The sequence below is a fragment of the Micropterus dolomieu genome, linkage group LG23 (genome assembly GCF_021292245.1).
Source record: "Micropterus dolomieu isolate WLL.071019.BEF.003 ecotype Adirondacks linkage group LG23, ASM2129224v1, whole genome shotgun sequence".
NCBI lineage: Eukaryota > Metazoa > Chordata > Actinopteri > Centrarchiformes > Centrarchidae > Micropterus > Micropterus dolomieu.
The window spans coordinates 34533448-34553452 of record NC_060172.1 but is presented as its reverse complement, the minus strand read 5'-3'; the positions used below and the strand labels follow the sequence as shown (position 1 = coordinate 34553452).

At 42.0% G+C, this 20005-nt stretch overlaps 1 protein-coding gene across 22 annotated transcripts in view; it reads left to right on the top strand.

The window, feature by feature from the left end:
- Positions 1-20005, top strand: part of dlg2 (discs, large homolog 2 (Drosophila)) — a 247198-nt gene that overhangs the window by 169523 nt on the left and 57670 nt on the right. The window lies entirely within an intron of this gene.

The following is a 20005-nucleotide window of genomic DNA, read 5'->3' as shown; positions in this document are numbered from 1 at the left end:
AATTCCATTTCTTATATGAAGTGTAATTAGAAATGTAGCTTTCCAACAGGTTTTCCTTCATGACCTGAATTTAGGAAATTCATTAAATAGAAGATATTTCCTGTTAGACTTTACTTGCATCTGTAAATGAAGTAGCTCTCACATCTGTAAGTTTATTTTTTGTTTGTTTCCACTCAGTTTACATCCATGGCTCTCTGGGTTGTCATTAATGGATAACATAAATGCTTATAATTTAATGTGTCCAGTGTCTTCCACTTTACACTGGAGCCTGGGCTTTAAACTAGGGCTCTTCTAGTTCCAAAGGGAAAATAAGGAAATACTGTGTGTTTTAAATGAATATATACACTCACTGGCCACTTTATTTGGTACACCTTGCTAGTACCAGGTTGGACCCCCTTTTGCCTTAAGAACTGCCTTAATTCCTTGTGGCATACTTTCAACAAGGTGTTGGAAACATTCCTCAGAGACTTTGGTCCATATTGACATGATGACATCACACCGTTGCTGCAGATTTGTCCAAGTATGTCCAGCTGCAGCTCGCAGACCTGATGGAAGTTGACGGAAGTTGAACTTCCAAATATGGTTTGTCCCAGAAGACACCGCGCACAAAACTACTTAACTACCATTCTACTTTGTATAGGCTTCGCCCTCTAAGGCTATCACTATTGGCTTAGAGGTGAAACCAGATGAGTCAACGCCCATTTATAATGTTATTATGTTGCCCAGAGCCAACATAATAAGCCACCCAGTCCTTCGCAGCCCGCAGCATTTGTGGTGGTGTACGCGCAACCACAGATGGCGCAACATGGGGGAGGCAAACCGACCCATGCGTAGTAGGCCGGGGAAAGGAGGGGGGGACCCCAGGGCAGGGCCAGCGCGAGCAGCAGTCGCTCTCAGCACCGTCCTGTTGGGACGCACTGCACAATCAGACCGAATACTCAGTACTGAGTGAGTCATCGAGAGACGGGAGACCTAGGTAGAAACGGACGAACGAGCACGGGGATGACCAGGAGGCTGCTGTGCAGATGTCGTCCACCGTCATCCCACCGTGCAATGCCACAGACAAAGAGACACCCCTTGTGGAGTGCGCCCTGATGACGTCCGGGGAAAATTCACCGGCTGACACATAGGCCTGTGAAATAGCCTCACACAGCCAGTGAGACAGATGTTGCGCTGACAGGGGAAGCCTCTTGGACTGTCCACTGTTGTTCGTGCTGCAAGTGGCACCAGGTGGCCGTGCGTGCCACGTAGCAGGACAGTGCGAACACAGGGCAGAGGAGGTGGGATGCAGCTTTGTCATCAGACCCATAGGGGGGAGGAAGGAAGCCTGAGAGAGTAATCAATCACGACCAAAAAGAGCTGGTGATGCTCTTAGGCATAAAAGCAGGTTTAGGGCGCAGGGCAGCCAAGCTGCAGTCACCACCCTGAGACACAAAGGGGCCACAAAGACGGCAGCCAGATCACTGACCCTGTTGGCTGACGTCAGAGCCAAGGACAAGGCAACCTTGACCGAAAGGAAGTTAAGGTCCGCTATCTCCAAAGGCTCAAAAGGGGCTTTGGTCAGGGCCAAACACCAGTGACAAATCCCACTGCGGAGCGGCAGGCCACAACACAGCCTGTGCATCTGCAGCCCTCTTCAGGAGACGCTTCACCAACAGATGAGCAAACACCGTCCTGTCATGAAGGTTTGGTGACAGGACGGTGTTTGCTCATGAGATGGCGGCAGTGTAGGTCTTAGCCGTACTGAACGCCAGACCTCTGTCCATCAGCAGCTGGAGGAACGAAAGCACCCCAGTCAGTAGACAGGCCACCGGGTCCGGGTCCCCTGGTTCAAACACCAGCGTTGGAATGCTGACCATTTGGCGGATTAAGAGGACTGAGTGGTACCAGCTCTCGAACCCTGGATGGTGCACACCACCTCTTGTGAGAGACCTAGACCCTCCAAGCGCTGCCTCTCAGCAGCCAGACCAATAGGGCTGGCCGAGAAGCGAGTAGCTCCTGATTGCGCCCCCCGCCTGGGAGAGAGCATCCCCCTTCCTGGGGAGTTTCCATGGCCGACCCGACAGCAGCCACTGGCAGGGAAACCAGGATGCGCCCATGCGCTTGAGAGCCAGCAGGATCGCCGTCAAGGCTGATTCTTGCAGGCAGTCCAGGAGGCGCGGGATCAGCTGAACCGGAGGCAAAGCATATAGCAGCCAGCAGGGCCACAGGGGTTGCGTGAAGGTGTCCACCCCCAGTGGGGTAGCGTCCTGCAAACTCATTGAGAACCACAGGGCACACTGAGCGTTTTCTCGGTTGGCGAACAGATCCACCTCTGCCACGCTGAACCTGAGCCAGATCTGGGCCAAGGGGCCCCCCTCGACATGATGTCCGACTCTCTGATGGAGAGCAGATGGGTGTGCACCCACAAAAGCAGCTGCCTGACCAAAGCCAGCAGCTGCGCCGAGTGCACCCCGCCCTGGCGGTTTATGTAGGCAGCTGTAGCCTTGTTGTCGGTGCGGTGTGGAGGAAATGTGCTGAACGGCGGCTACTGACTCCGTAGAGACAGTAGCGGGCCGAAGAACATGCTGGTTGGTCTCAAAGTTTATTTGTATAGCACCTTTCACAGATAAAAATAAAATGAGATACACAAATAAACAAAGTAAAATACAATGCATAAGAAAATTTAAATACAAATGGAAAACAGAACAAACAATCATAAAAACTCCTCATCTAACTAAAAGCTTGCTAGAATTGCAGTCTTCAATTGCTTTTTAAAAGAATCGGCAGAATTCACACAACGTAGACAGGGAGGCAATGCATTCCACAGCCTAGGCCATACTACTTGGAATGATCGATCGACCCTCTGGTTTTAAAACGAGTGTCGGGAACCACTAACAGCCTCTGACCTGATGACCTCGGACTACAGGTAGCAGTATGAAGTTGTATTAACTCAGAGATGTAGGGAGGAACTTGACCGTGTAGGGCTCTAAAAGTAAGAACCTGGGGCCATATTACAGAAAGTTCCTGACCTGCAGATCCTCATCTTAACTGCTTGGTAACCATGGTGATAAGGGTTAGGAACTAATTTAGGAATAATGCTATACCAGATTAAAGCCCCCCTCCAGTGTATTTTGACAGTTCTATATTTCATATTTTTCTGAGTCATTTCCTTACAATGTTGATTACACACATAGTTTGCCAAATATTTTTTTGCCAAATAGCTTAATTTTGTGCTTGTTGTTAAAACGGGGTTGCCACGTATGACTATAGTAAATCCATAAGTCATACGTCTCCAAGCTTGCAAAGGTGCACTGTCTCGTTAAAAAAACTGTCACGCCGTCACGCCTCATTAAGTCAGAGCATCAAATCGATAAACATCGTTGTGAGCTAGCTAACCAATTTACCATGTAATTTATCATGTGATTGTTGGTTTGTCTTTCTAGTTTAGTAAGCTAAGTTAACTAAGTTGTAGTTAGCCAGGTGTAGTTAGCTAGCATAGTTATTGAAGAAAGTTGGCTAACAATTGGCTAATTTCCTCCTCTTGGTTTAGTGTGCTGTTCATTTTCATTATGGCATTTGTGCGTGCAGTGTTGGAGGACAGATGACAGAAAACGCATCGCACTTTCACGTGCCACCGTCTTATATACAGTCTGCAACATGCATTTTACTGACGGCTATTTTACCAATGCATCGGCGGAGGCACCCCCTACACCCCCGCAGTAAAGTAAGCGCACCATAAAACGTAGTGGGAGTTATCGTGTGCAGTGCGTGACAGGACCACACAGCTGATACTCGCACATTAGTTTCTATCATGGGTAAGTAATAGCTACTCCTGCCAGACAGTAAAGTGTACTAAACTTTACAGTGTAGTGATGTTAACACAGCATACCGTTAGTGAATACTCCAGCCGGTCAGTTTTTGGTTGTCGTGGTAATTGACTACGTCCAACTATTATCCACACCCCCATTTTCTTGAGAAAGAACGTTCAACAAAAACGGCAGTTAACACATTTTATACAGCCTCATTAGGTTGACAATATAATTAATCACATTTCATGTGGTGGTTGTAATCATTTATATATTGAACAGATGCATAGTGCATTAATGGTTAAACATGTTTTATATAAAACTATTAATGTATTCAAATATTTATAAATTAACATTGCAATTAACAATAAATCAAACACAAGACTGTAGATGCACCAAATGATTATGGTCAAAATGAAACAACATTTTAAACTAGAAAAGACTCAAGAGCAAATCAAAGTTGTACAATTCTCAAGATTTTATTAATGGAAAAAAATTTTAATAACATTTACTGGCTCTACATGAAAATACACACAGACCATTCTTTTAACTGAGTACAATGACAAAACAAACTTTCTTGCAATGTTGAGAACAACAAAAGTCACACCTCAAGCGTTGGCTGAGACATATTTGTTTACCAGATTAAATCTCTCTGTGTGTGACTGAGTATGTCTTTGGCCGAGGATAATATTAATTGTAGGACTGATCTGGCTTTGCCTTCATTAATAAAGATCTTAACCTGAAAACCGTGAACCAAGACTTCTGTGCTGGTTTCACATTTATGTCCTGTGTGAAAGGAGACCTACTATACTGCTTTTCCAGTCCTATATTGTAGTTCTGTGACTCCTGTATGGCAGCTTTGCATTATTCAAAGTTCAAAAAAATATTTTTTTTTTCTTATACTGTACTGATTCCTCATGTATGCCTTCATTTCAGCCTCTGTCTGAACAAGCTGTAGATGCTCCTGTCACTTTAAGACCCCCCCCCCAAAGCCCACCGTCTTGTGATTGGCTAAGACCTGAAGCATGTTACCAGGGCTGAGTTCAGCGCAGACAAAACGTAGCAAAACGTTTTTTTCAACAGAAACGCTGGTTCCCTGAACACCCTGCTGTGTACGCAAGCGCACTGCATTTTCCTGCCTTTTTAACGCCATTGTGTTTACAAACTTGTTGCAGCTGATTGGGTAGCACCTGAGACACGCCCACCAAACGGGAGCAAACATACCTCGAAGCCCGTTGCACAACGTTGCACAACGTTGCAAGGAAACATGTCGTTCAATTCGAAACTGGTGCAAAACATTTTGAGATTGAACTCGCCCCTGGCTGATGTTGTTGCTGGGTGGAACAGTCAGACTGAGTGTCACTGTGCCGTTAGTGTGGGAGCACATGACCATATATGGAACACCTGCTCCCTCTGGCTCGGTATTATGTAGAACAGAGCCGTTGGTAGAAAAAGCAGTTCAAAACAGAGCGTTCAGAACAGGAGGAAACCTGAGGTTTTTGCTCACAGTGATTTCTTATAAATGCTTTAACCTAATTTTTTGATATTGTAGATAAGTCATAAAATGTGGACAAGCATAATAGGTCTCCTTAAAAACCGACAAAGACTGACTGCCTCATCCATCCATGAGGATCTTTTGATCGTGCAGTTCACAAGCTGTACATGTGTGAACAAACCCAGAGGAAAAGACAACATATAGAACATTTGTAAGACCATTTTATAAATGGAAATGCATCACAACATTTGTTTCTAATTCTTTATAATATTTTATTTCTGGAGGCACTGAAATTAAATTAAACCAGGCACCAACCAGCACCACTGAAGACTGGACTATTAATCATTTTTAACCACAAACCGTATATGGTATGTCGTAACTGGTTCCAGCGTGCTGTGTTCATGGATGTTCTGAATGTGGTTCACCATCACATCTCAGTTACAGTGAAAGAAGCTGCAGCTGATGTTTAATAATGGCTGGCCTCCACAGATTCAAGTCCTTCCTTTCTATAAATAAGAAAATGTAATTATAACAAAAGCCAAACTAAACGGAACAACCATCAGCCCTACCATAACATCGACCTTTACGAAGCTTATAATGCTCCTTCTCTGCTGATGTTCAGTCTGAGATGTGTTAAATAATATGTACATATAATCTGTCTTCTTAAGTTTCAGTGTGCTGAACATTATACACTGAAACACACATGAACACAGGAAGAGCATGCAAACTCCACACAGAGAAGCCCATGGCTGGATTCAAACCTGCCTCACGAACTGAAATTAATTAATTATTAGGATGTAATACTCACTCACACACAGACAACACGTCATGTTAATTAATAAACGTTTTTACTCGTCGATAGTTCGCTAGTGTGGATAAATCATATGTGCACAACTCACCGTAAGTAAGTGCCAGATCTGTACTGCCTGCAAGATCCGTTCTTCACATGCGCAAAATTAGTTCTGTCAATTATGTTTTAATCACTGGAGATGAAACTGTTTACTATGATGTAATAGGACTATTCTTTAGATATTAAAAACCTTATTCAACAGTACATTTTTAATTTTTAATAATGACAGCAATCTCACAATGTGAGCAACACAAAGGAGACTAACCCTAGCTGCTGGCACATCGGCCGATGTGCACCGCTGTAGGGTACATACATACAATTGCTGACTTGGTTATGGTTAGAATAAGATGCTTTGGAGAGCTGTCAATGCATTTTATACTGACGTAGCTAGCTAGCTACCTAGCTAGTAAGGGTGGGGGGAAAAATCGATACAGCATAGTATCGTGATATTTGCCATGGCAATACTGTATCGATACACGGACGCCAAGTATCGATATTTTATTATATAAATTGCAGATGGGAGTTTTAACTTTTTGGTACTAGAATAATAAAATCTATTGCTTTTTTAGTCCTCTAGACTAAAAAAGACAGGGCGTCTGTAAGTGTAAGTATTTGATGCCCTGAGATGAGAACAGACAACAACACACAGATAATTATGGATCGGATACGCCCAACACTTGCAGTTTGTGTTCTTATCTTAATTTTTCTTAAGGTGAAAGGTGATCCAAATAAAATTTGACTGCTTTCGCAGTGTCTCTACAGGGGAATCGCGGTGTGAGCCGCTATGTTGGTCTGTTGCCCTCCAGGTCACCGTGCATGTCATGTGACTGAAAACTATGAATAGTCACCACCCCGTTTTAACAACTAAGAAACCTTTACAACTTTGAGCACAAAATTAAGCTATTTGGCAAAAAATATTTGGCAAACTATAGGGTAATCAACATTGTAAGGAAATGACTCTATCTTAAATGTCAAAATACACTAGAGGGGGGCTTTAACAGTTCCAAAGTCAATATTCCTTTCCTAACTTAAGATAGGAAAAGTGTATTACAGAAGCATCCCAACTTTGTAAACTCTCCTAACTTTAGGATAACTGTTTAGCTGTCCTAACTTTTACTTTTCCACCAGGTAGTCTTTAATAACTTGTTTAATCCACATGGCTGCTCTTTTATTGCTTTTACAAAATCAACAAAATGTCAACAGGCAGAACTTATTCATTGATTCTACCGATGTGTTTGATGACAAAACCTCAGAAGAAAGGCTGTGGTTGATGTAACGCTAAATCATGTCTCATTATATAACATAATGCAAAGGCTTGATGTAACAAAAGTAATGCAGGTCTTTGATATAAGATGTTAAATTAGAGAAATAGGCTACATGAAAAACATGATGATGTCAGCTCGCAGCCTTTATTATTATTATTTTTTTTTTCATTATTAACTTTCCCAAGAAGAGTACGGGTTTCTGCCGGGGTCAGTGAGGGAGCAAAGGAGGAGCCACCACGGTTTTCCTCTGCTCTTTAGTTGCCTTTCTCTTCGCATCACTTTTAAATGTACTCATTTTCTTTTTGACAGCATCAATGTTCCGCTGGATGCCGGTATGCAGCGATGACCGTGTCTGCTATTTTAGCCCACTCTCTATCTTTAATCTCCTGAGGGGAGGGAAGGATACTTTGTGGATAGAAGTTACAGAGGCCGCAGAAAAAAGACTGCAGCTTCTCAGGACTAAAGAGGAGCTCCTGTGTGTTGCAGCCAACTGTTGAATAAAGTGAAGGAGGTCAGCCCCAAAGTTAGCACTGACTTCGGCCCTGGAGAATAACAGTGGCTCCTGCGCTTCCCAACTCTTATCAGTCACTGTATTTTTGTAAAAACTATTTCAAATAACTCTCTAGTTTTTTACTCTGCTGTGTATTGGATGCTGCGTTTGTGTGTCATGTTTTTTTGTTGTTTGATGATGTTTGTTCACTAACATTAATTGTAACTATTTTACTAGTTCCTCTGAATAATCCTAACGATGAACTAGACTCTGTGTCTTAGATTTAAGCTTAGAAAAGTATTTTGCTTCAGTACATATTTAAATATTGACAGGCTTGTTGTCACACCTTCTACAGCACTGCAAAAACATGCCCTCTTATTGAGGCTAACGTGCCCTCGGACAGCAGACGCTGTGGATTCTGCTATATTTCAGCAGAGTAGGACTGGTTACCATGGCAATGCGCGTTCATGAGTTTCTTTATCAACAAACGTTCTCGACGGAGGTTACCAACACCTCTAATTCATCTGACTTGAGTTCATTGAGAGTTGTTGTTTCTACTCCATTTTCAGTGTATGTTTCATTAAAAAAAACTACCAAAAACCAGCGATTAAAAGCCGTTTAGCTCGCGAGATGAGAAAAGTGGAATCGGTTGCCATAAGGTGGCCATGCAACACACTGTCCAGCGAGGCAACAAGATCTACTGAAAATGCCACGGTTGTCAGAGGATGCGGTCTCATTGTGGCCGCACAAGACCGATGTTAACTCTGCCTAGCATGGCTAGCTTCATTGTATTTTCCATATGTGCCCTCGTACACTCATGTTTCTTAATCTTCTTAAAATGTATCGTGTCGTTTATTCCTGTAACAGTCCATGTTGTATCCGTCCCTGCCGTTTCATAAGCAAGCATGGGAAGCAAAATAAGGCATTTAAATCATTGCATCCAGCTAGCCAAGGCTGAAAGCTTATGTCGGTCTTGAGTTCCGCTTAGATCTTGTCAACAAGTTACGTGTCCCTCTACCACCGACTGACTGTGCTTGGGGCAGATCCTGGAGCGCCCTTCAGGCATCAGATTTGAGAATGCCGATTGGCTTAATTTCTGTTGCTATGGGCATAACTTGGGCGAGTTCATCTCCGGCAAAACGTAGCAAAACGTTTTTTCCAATGGAAATGGTGGTGCCTTGAACAACCTGCGGTGTACGCAAGTGCACTGCATTTTCCGGCCTTTTTAACACCGTTATGTTTACAAACTTGTCGCAGCTGATTGGGCAACACCTGAGACACGCCCACCAAACGGGAGAAAACATACCCGAAGCCCTTTGCAGAACATTGCGCAACATTGCAAGGAAACATGTCGTTCAATCAGAAAACGTTGCAAACCGGTGAAAAACGTTTTGAGATTGAACTCGCCCCTTGTGTCTGAATTGGCTGTGCTGCTGGGGCAATCTCTCCAGCGCCCCAGAAGAGATCAGTGGATGAGCAGGAAGCTAATTTCACACCCAAACATTGTTATTTAGCCTATATTTTATAAATTACACGTTATTGTGCATTTTAAACACACATATACTTAAAAAGGTAATTACTGTTTATTTCAAAAATGTTTATTTTAAAAAGAAACATCAAAACACTTTCCACACATAGATTGTATATAAAAAGTTTCCACCACCAGGGAGGGCAGCGCCCTAGCGCCCTCTATTGGCCAGCAGCCACTGGGATTTAGTTAGTTAGGATTTGCTTCTTTAACACCAAATTGAGAAAAATCCTATCTTAACTTAAGACTTAAGATACAAACTTTCTGTAATACGGCCCCAGGATTTTAAATTGAATTCTATACTGGACTGTAATGCGGACTTGGATGATTATGATTCGCTTCACAAATGTCAATCATTTATCTAGAGGTTAATTAATAACGTCTGTGCGGTGCACACAATAGAGACGTGTGGTTCTCCCTGTTCGGCACAGACAGACAGCTGTTGAATGAATGACTGCTGCTACTAAACTTTCACATGATCAATAAAATCAAAGAGCAGCTAACGTTAATGATTTTCACCCACACGCTGTGCAGCACGGTAGCACTTGACAGGCGGCAGTAGGTTACGGTGAAAGCAGAGGAAAACATGAGCGCTACGCTTCAGTCTGGCAGTAATTGTACAGTGTAGGTCACAGCGTGTCCGTTAATTAAAGTCTGTCTGTTGTTTTCCAACTGCTGGATAAGTTAAGGCAATTAGCTCTAGCTAACATCTCCTCTTCAGACTGCGGTCTGAAAGCTGAGCAATTCAATTTCAGTTGTTGTCATTCATCCACAAATCGAGTACGCAATAAACCCTATGCCGTTTCTCAAGGCCCATGGTGCTCAATACAAGATTACAATAATCAACTTACAAGACAAAAAACAAACATGTAACTACACTAGATGAGACAAAAAAAGGAACAGATATATTAAGGTGGAGTGAATGTGTTTGGCTGGAGCATTGTAAAGTGTGTAGTTCAACCCCCATCTGACTCTATATTAATAACAGTAGCATCAGAAATAAAAATAGCAGCAGCAGAGGTCAGTAATAATGCTGTAATAATGTAATAATGCTATGCAATGTTAGCTACATTTATATGAAGTAACATTAAATAGCTGCATTTCATTACTCATGCAACTGCATTTCATTCAATCCCCGGCTCCTCCAGGCTGCAAGCCGATGTGTCCTTGGGCAAGATACTGAACAATTCAGGTTCCGTATCTTCTACACTGGTGTATGAATGTGTGTCAGTGTTAGTTATTGTTTGAGTACTTAGGCACTCAGTGTGTGAATGGTGAATGAGAGGTAATGTAAAAGTGGTCACAAAGACTAGAAAGGCGCTATACGGAGCATGAGACAATAAAGCTGTTTTTATTGAATCTTATTCATGTCATATGGAAATCTTCAGCCAAAGCAAAAGTACATGACACAAATACATACATAGGGGAATCACATAATGAAACATTAGAAATTAAAGAAAAATATTTTAATCTTTACACATTTTAACTGTTTTAACTGTTTTATTGTTTTCCAGCCCACATGATGTTCCAATGTAATGTTTGATTTATATTTGAAATGTTGTATTTGAGGATTTTGTAGAACATTTGTTTTTGTGAATGTAATATTTTCCATATAAGATAGAGGTTCACAATATATAGTAATTTACAATCAATATCAATGTTATCATAAAAGATTATAATATCTTTTTTTCGTAATTGAATAGCTGAACCAGTCAACGTCTTATTATAAATTATGAATATTATAAATCTAACCAAAATAACTTCAATCATAAAATTAATGGCAAATGTTTTCAGCTTCCTTATTGCAAAACACACAGTTTTCCTCAATATCAATCCTAAATCTTAATAAAACTGTTGTTTATTTGTTAAGTGTATGACAGCAGTAAGATCCTGTTTCCGCTGGAGAGAGAGAAGCTCAGCCTAAAGTTGGCTGCTGTGTTTATATCCTATTCGTTAACTAAGTGCACTCGATTTGGCTGCGAGGGTGACTCTGACCAGAGTACACTCTGTGACGGAGTGGAAATGGGGAGGGTCTAGTGGAGAGGAAACAATGGCTGTGTTCAAAACTGCATTCTAACATCCTGCCTTAAGTGTGCCATTACCAGCAGACTGTGATGTGAATGCCAGTCACCTTCTCTGCAGTGTGAATGATGCGCTGCAGTCAGCCCTTGTCCTTGGCAGTGGCAGCAGTGTACCAGATGGTGATGGAGGAGGTGAGGATGAACTCAATGATGGCCGTGTAGAAGTGCTTCCTCAGCTGCCAAATGAATTACATTCTCTGCTGGGCTTTCTTGGTGAGGGAGCTGTTGTTCAGAGGGGAAGGACTCCAGTGTCGACTGTGGGGTGGGTGTGACTGGGAACTACCATCTCCACTGTCTTAAGAACGCTGAGCTCCAGGTTGTTGATGCTGTCTGCATCAGGACACAGATGTAGGCAGAGATGAAGAAGTGAGGGTGGTGTCATTGCAAACTTCAGGAATGTGATGGACTGGTGACTGGAGGTGCAGCTGTTGGTTAGAGGAGCAGAGGGGAAATAAGGCAGCCTTGAGGTCCGAGAGTCAGCGACATGTTTTCCAGCCTCATGTGCTGCTTCCTGTCATGCTCAGCTGGGGCATAGCATGACCTGCAGCAGAGCCGGTATTATAGAGTTAAAAGCAGAACTGAAATCCACAACAGGATCCTGGCATAGGTTTCTGTCCAGGTGCTGAAAGATGTACTACTTAAGGGACCTGTTTACTGCATTTGCTATCGACCTATTGGCTCTGTAGGCAAACTGGGGGTCCCGGAGTTGGTCTATAATGGATTTGAGGTGGGAAAACGCCAGGCCCTCAAAAGACATTATCACAGAGGTCAGGGTGACAGGTGTGTAGTCATTAAGGTCCCGTTTGTAATATTTCTTATTGACATAAATGCAATATAAGAACCATAACTATGTTTTCAGTGGTGTATAAAGACCTTACATAATGAACTGTTATGTTTCTATTACCTTAGAATGAGCCATTTATATCTACATAACTGCGAGTCCCCTTACATGGACGTCGCTATGTTACGCCGTCAAGTTTCTACAGTAGCAGAAAACTGACAAACAGCGCTAAAGAGCACGTTTCGTTATGTTGAATGTGTACAAAGAAGAAGAGTTAATAATAATAATAATAATATAGGCTACAGTCTCTGAGTAGTCATCTGGTTTATTAGAAGTAGGAAGAGAAGAAAAATTTGGACAAATGGAGGAACACACGTATTATTTAGCACGAGCTGACAGAGCGTGAATCTTTGTCGTCAAAGAAGTGAAAAAGTGATAAAGCCAGCCGAAGTCGGGATAGATGCAGACAGATGAAGGCAGGAATCAAGGATATAGACATCGTTGTGGATTTTCCCAGATGGAAGGCTCTGATACGTTCGTGAGACGATCAGCTGATCAGTATTATTGGCAATAAAACGGTGGCGTGGAAGCTAAAATCAGCCAGCTAAACTTCACATTTTTCTGGAAAAAACACATTTATTTTTACTGCTAATGGCATTACGATAACAAGACAGTGTGCCAATCAATCAAGTGACAAATAATGCTTATACTTTCAGAATTTTTCAGCATAAAAAAACGTATATATGTTTGTAGGCTATTGGTTCGCTACTGTGCACACAAATGTGTAATTTGATCTAGGGCTGAAACGATTCAACGATTAAATCGATAAAATCAATGAATAAAATGCCTCGACATATTCTTTGCATCGATCCTTAGTTTAATCCATGTAATTTTACAGCACAGTGTTTCACAGGGACATTTATTACTGTCGCACATCGCGCTTACGCTGTGTGAACACGACATGATTATAATGGCTCAGGTGAAAATGTGCACACGTGCATTTGTTGTTCTCCTTTTTGGGCCGTGAGTTGTAACCTCACAGTCAAGAGTTAACTGGGTGTAGGGGAGCTTCACCTTTTAACTCCCCTCCAGCTCTCTGTAGCTCAGACAACCCCTGCTACCTGCGTGTACTAATCCATCCTTTCACCCAGATTCTTTGTCTTTATAATTGCCATCTTTATAATAACAAACAGCTGTTTTGTGTGCAGGATCGCTCATTTCCCGTTTCACATTTCCTGTGTGTTTTCTTGACAAAACGTGGTTTGGAGACCAGCGTCGGGTGACACAGCCGCTGTCAGCTCCTGTAGTGTGTGTGTCCCTGTCACCGATCAGTCACGTAGTGTGAACTCCACAACGACTTCAAGACTGTGAACGGCACGGCCATCGGCCGACGCTGAAAGCCATGTAGTCTGCACGAGCGTGTAGTATAACTTGTATACTGGGTGATGTTTGTGTTTGTAAAGCACCTGTCTGGTTGTTGGTCTGATGTTTGCTGTATGACACACTATGAATTTCCGAAAGGACTAATAAATATCTATCACCTATAAAGCACAGCTGATCCCGTTACCGGCAGCGGGGTGGGGGCGGCTCCGCCGGCAAGCAAAAGTACTTATTAAGCGACGCATCGATGAATCATTGAAATAATCTATCGAAGCTTCGAATACTAAAATCATCATTAGCTGCAGCCCTAATTTGATCATTCACAGAGTAAATGCCCATTAAAAATGTTGCACCATTTTACCACAAGCTGAAATTATGGCTGTCAGTACTACTTTGTGTTTCTGTTGTATTTTAAAAAATTAAAAAAGACATTTTGGATTTGCAGATTTGCAGATTGCTTATCTAATTAATTAAGCAAAGACAGAGGAGCCTTGATCCTCACCTGACAATGCCTTTGTTAACTTCATGTATTATGTGGTTTATAATGGACTGTGGTGCAGAAACAGTGAGGCTTACATTGACCTGGTATCTGTGAGTGGTCATACTTGATGCACCAGATGTGATAGTTTTTGAGATGTTCTTCATTTACTTTGGTATGTTAGTCCAGATGAGCCAACACTGACAAGAAATAACAAAATGCATGATTACAGTACAGTAAAATAATGTATTCCAGGAGTTTGCCACATCATGTAGATGTTTGATGTTGTTTGTTGGCGTTTGATGAACAGTTAACAATAATTCACAATACCATATGGTTTTACTGAATAACCAAGTAAATATAATTTTTTATATCTATCTAAAGAAACCTCCTTTCTTGACTGGCCACTCTCTGCTGTCTCAGACGACAACATCTTTTGTCCTGTGTCAGCCACCGTAGCTATCCTAGGGCGGGAGAGTGGGGAACTTTAAGGTATTGTAGTCTCTCTGACCAAGATTCAGACCAAACGTGAATTTAATCCTTGCACTGCTTTCCTCGCTTGGGTTTTATCGATGGACTACTGCCGAGTGTTCACACACAACGCGATTACTACAGCGGTGTGAAACCAAAATAAACATTTGGTGCGATTTATTTGCAATAAATGGATCAAAATGATGCCAAAATGACTACAGCTTGATGCCGATTTGTTAAACATATGAATTCGTGCTTTGTCAGGTCTGTCAGCAGGACAACAACTTTTAAAATGTTTGTTTTCTGAATGGAGTTCAGATCGATCAGACCCATGCTAACTTGTTCACAGTAAAGTACAAGGATAGCTGGAATCAAATAACACACATATTTTTTAAACTTACCAGGTACTTCACCTTCTTTGCTTACTTTTCTCCATGCAATGTCCAGTTTTGTCCATTTTATGTATAAATATGATGTAGTAGTATCACAGAGCTCTGGGTGAAAGCATTGGAAACTGGAATCGCACAGTGGCCTGCTGCTGAAAAGTGCGAGTGAAGATAAATCAACATATTAATCCTCAAAAAAACAAGGAGAAAATTTCATAAAAGCAGTTAACTGGTTAAGTAAACGGCGCAGTTGTAGCAGCAGAAACCAGTCCAACTGCGGGTGTTTATTTGTCCAAAACCTCAGGCCCTCGCTCCTCAATTTTTATATACAGTCTATGGCTGCTCCACAGCTCCCTGTCACTCTTATGTCCTCTGCTCTGCCTGGGCATCTCCAAACAATGCTCTGAAGCCGTTGCTGACGTCCGGACAATCTCAAAGCTGACAGGATCTCGCGACACATCATGCAACTTTCTCCTTGAGAATCCCTTTGTGTCACTGGCAGCGAGTCCTCTGCACTACCCAAAGTAAATCACGTTTCTCCAATCTTTGCATTGACTTTGTATGTAATTGCACCGCCACCAAGCGTTGCTTTGCGTTTGGTCTGAATCCACAGTAAGTACAGCCATTCAGCTTCTCGCACCACCTTGCTAAACCTGAATACAAAAAAAGTGTATAAGTGCTAAACTGTGCAACAGCAAGAGAGTTTGAAAGACTGATGACAATTGAGAAAAAGAAATAAATACAACAAAAGAAATGAAGAACTTTCCACAATGACTGTGTGTATCAAAACCCATCACCACTACTACAATGGCTACTGTCTCATTCACCACAATATTATCAATGATGAATGAGACAATATTATATCCTTATCCTTTGCAGGGTCACATAAATGAGTATGCTACGTTATATACTGCAAGATATACAGTGCAGGTATAAGTACAAGAAATGGCAATAGTGAGACATTATATAGAGAATAAGTTAGTTCCACCCACTCACCTTTAATGCCTAAAACAGTCAGTCTGTCAGTGTCAGCTTGCCAAATTAAAGGAAGAATCTACCAAAGATGGAGGGCCAGTAAAACAAGTTTAGAACTCCACATGCACACCTGCATGAAGTCAGCAGACCGGTCTGGTGCAGGATTTAACAACAGTGGACAATTATCTGCCAGTGTTGCTGTTTTGACAGACAGGTTGACCAGCCCAATGGGCAACTCTCAGATTTCCAAATGGAACTGTCCATCAATGGGTCAGATTTGACTTCAATAAAACATTTTGTTCAGAATGTTTTCAGAATTATAATTTTATTAGTTTGAATCTCTGTTAAACCTGCAGATGTGCACCAGTCATCAGGCAGTGGAACATGCCTGCTCTGAGAACAAACATTGACAAGTACTGTAAAGTTAGATGAGATAGTACATCTAAGTATGTAAGAAAAGGCTGCTGCATTTCTCAAACTACTTTTCCTTCCCTGCCCCTCCTTGCAAAGACCTTACTGTGTGACTTGTTTGTAAAGAGAGCTGCAGATTTTCCTCAAGGATACTCCTTAGATGTTGCTGGTCAGGCCTACAGCTTGAAGCTGAACTGTAAGTGCCCCCATGTGGCAAGTTAGATGTATTGCATAAAATGCAGTGCATATCACTGCATTAAAAGACCTGTTTCTAGACATTTCAATGCACCTTCAGTTCATAGGCAGCAGAAGGTTCTTGTGTTTGGTTCTTTGTCTGATTTGAGGTGTACTTTAAATGGCATTTACATTTTTTTCTGAATGCTTAAACACTAACAGTGTTTCTTACAGAGCTATTTCTGAAACCATTAACACTTGTAACCAAATAATTTTTAAATGTGCCAAACTGAATGCACGTTCTCTGCCTTACACTCAGTTTGTAATTTTATAAAACTGTAAACATTCCTATATTTTGCTACACTATTTTGCCAGTTGGCGTTCCACATTAAGACATGGGAAAACACTTTTGTTTTTTTAGTTCACATACCAAAGCTTATCAAAGCTTGAGCACTACATTTAAATAGGCTACAGGTTAACATTTGGTTTGGATGAGGAGGTGAAGAAAGAAGAGGAGGTGAAGGCAGGATCAAGTAGGATGGGGGAGAAGGAGAGAACCAGGAAGAGGAAGGGGAGTCGAGAACATAACTGATGAAATCAGAGCGACTATGATTGACCATGTTTTCAACAATAGGATGAGCTTGAGGGAGGCTGGGCAATGGATTTCACCAAATCTGAGCTGCTATACTGTTGCAGGTATCATCTGGCTATTGTGAAATGAGAAGCAGTAAGTAACTGTAAGTGCTGTACAGCTCTGGTACTGGCTTAATTACTGTATGCACTGTAATGACAAGGATCTGTCACTGCTGTAAAACCAAATGTTTTTACAGAATTGCAAGAAAACCAGTATCTGGTGGAACAGGTTGTTTGTTCACCCCAGAGCCATTATAAATATGGTCATTGAAAATAACTGCATCACACACTGACACAATTCTGGCACCACCACATACTGGCAGATAACACAATATTCCAAAAATAACAACAGAGTGAGTCTCTCTGCATTAAGTGACCGCGGTACAGAGTCCCTTTCAAAATAAACTCAATTCATATAAAACAAGCGAGGAACACACATCCATATTGTACACATTTGGGTACCTGTGTGAGTTTTACTGTACTACGTGCACAACAAAACTATTTTTATCAGTGTGTAGTTGCTGCTTCGTGTACTGTATTACAGTATTTCTGAATTACTAGAACACATTTTTTAAATGTTTCTCTCGCTTTCTCAAAACCTTAAACACAAATCACCAAACTTAAGCTACACTGTCAAAGCCTTTGACTTTTCTTGCTATATCAATTGCTTCAGAACTATGTTATCTTTACACAAAACCAAACACTGTTTTCAGGTAACACACACATCCAGCTAATGCATAAACACTACACTACACACTACAGAGAAATGCAAAACACTGCACTCAGGGCAGAGCAGGGGGAAAATATATTTATTATGAAGTACTTGTACAATCCTGCACACATATACAGTAAATGTAGTCATAAATAATATATGCAGCAGATCAATAGCAAGCAATGTCTTGGAATCATTCTGCCTCAGCATCATGCCTCTGGGCATGGTCAGGCCACAGGACCTCATCAACGTCAAAGGCAATCCTGTCTCTTGCTAAGCAACGGGGAAAGAATCCTTTAGCATGCCAAATCCAACCTTGAATCGCTTCCACTCCAATGTTGTCACATGCTGCATCCATTGACTGAATGAGATTTTCCTGTGCATAAGGATTTCTGTCATAGACATTCCACCTCCATGCAGAAAATAAAATTCTTCAATGGGATTAAAGAAGGGTGAGTATGGTGGGAGGCACACATTTATAAAACGTAGGTTATTTTCAAACCACTCACGAATTCTAGGACCACGGTGAAAGTTCACATTGTCCCAGATTACCACATACATGGGATGCTCTGCCTGCTCATCACCTCTCTGTTCACGTCTCAGTAGTGCTTCCTGTAGAGCATGCAGAAACATTATAAGATGGGAAGTGTTGTAAGGCCCTAAAGTCACGTGGTGGTGAATAACCCCGTAGCTGCTGATGGCAGCACATATGGTCATGTTGCCACCACGCTGCCCTGGCAACTCTACAATGGCACGTTGACCAATAATGTTGCGGCCTCTCCTTCTCCTCTTGGTGAGATTGAAGCCAGCTTCATCCAAGAAGATGCACTCATGAGGCCTCTCCATGGAATCCAGTTGAAACACTCTATAGAAATGAACAAAAATTAATTTTTGAAGTAACGTAAATGACATAGCATTCCAGGCTTTATGGCTCTGTATACATGGGCTGCATTACATTCAACACAGTAAAGATGTACAGTAACTCAATAGTGCTGTATAATCTCTGGACATGATTACTTACTTGTACATATTGATATCGTAGCTCTTTTACCCTTTCAGAATTTCTCTCAAATGGTACTCTGTAGGCTTGTTTGAGACTTATCAGGTTGTATTTCAGGACATGGTCAGTTGTGGAGAGACTCACTCTGTTGATTCCTTCAAAGTTCACGTTGTCTTCCTCAACTCGCTGTTGTATTTCACGCAGACGAATGAGATTATTTTGAAGGACCATATTGACAATAATGGTCTCCTGCTGTTGTGAGAACATACCTCTCCTTCCACCGGCATGTGGCAGTCTTTCAGTTCTAGCAAATAAAACCTCTTGTTAGAATTGTACAGACAGGCCTAATGCATTGAAATGTCACCAAATATGTGCAATACATAAAATACGGTTATTTTTACTGTTATACTACTATTAGTTTTACTGTAATACTGCAAGAAAAGGGCCAATATTTAGACATTTGTTACAGTAATTTACTGCGACGTTCCACAACTGTACATACTCTACTGTAAGTTTGAGGGACCACAAATGATAGTACACTTACCTGTTCTCTTCTCTGAATGTCCTGACAATGGAGGCCACAGAGAACCTGCTTATATTTGGTTAAACACGTAGTCCTGCTTCCCTCATACTCATTCCATGAACCAGAACATGGTGTATGATTGTTGCTCTAATTTCATTGGAAATTATGGCTGCTGCTGCGGCTGCTGCTGCGGCGGCGGCGGCTGGGGCTGCTGCTGCGGCTGCGGCTGCGGCTGCGGCTGCGGCTGCGGCTGGGGCTGCGGCTGCGGCTGCGGCTGCGGCTGCGGCTGCGGCTGGGGCTGCGGCTGCGGCTGGGGCTGCTGCTGCGGCTGCGGCTGCTGCTGCCCTCTATTGTGAAAATCACACATGCCATCTGGATTTGACATGGCTTTATATCCTTATTACTGATTAGGTGCAACACATTACTGATTTGAAACAGGTTCAATTTTGAGTGCTTATGTGTTACCGATGACAACAGTGTGTTGCATGTGTTTCACTTTTGGGGGCTGTGTTGTGCCATTCTGAGTTGAAGTGCACCAAAATGCTACATGTGCTTTGTAAATGACAATGTGTTTACAGTTTTGC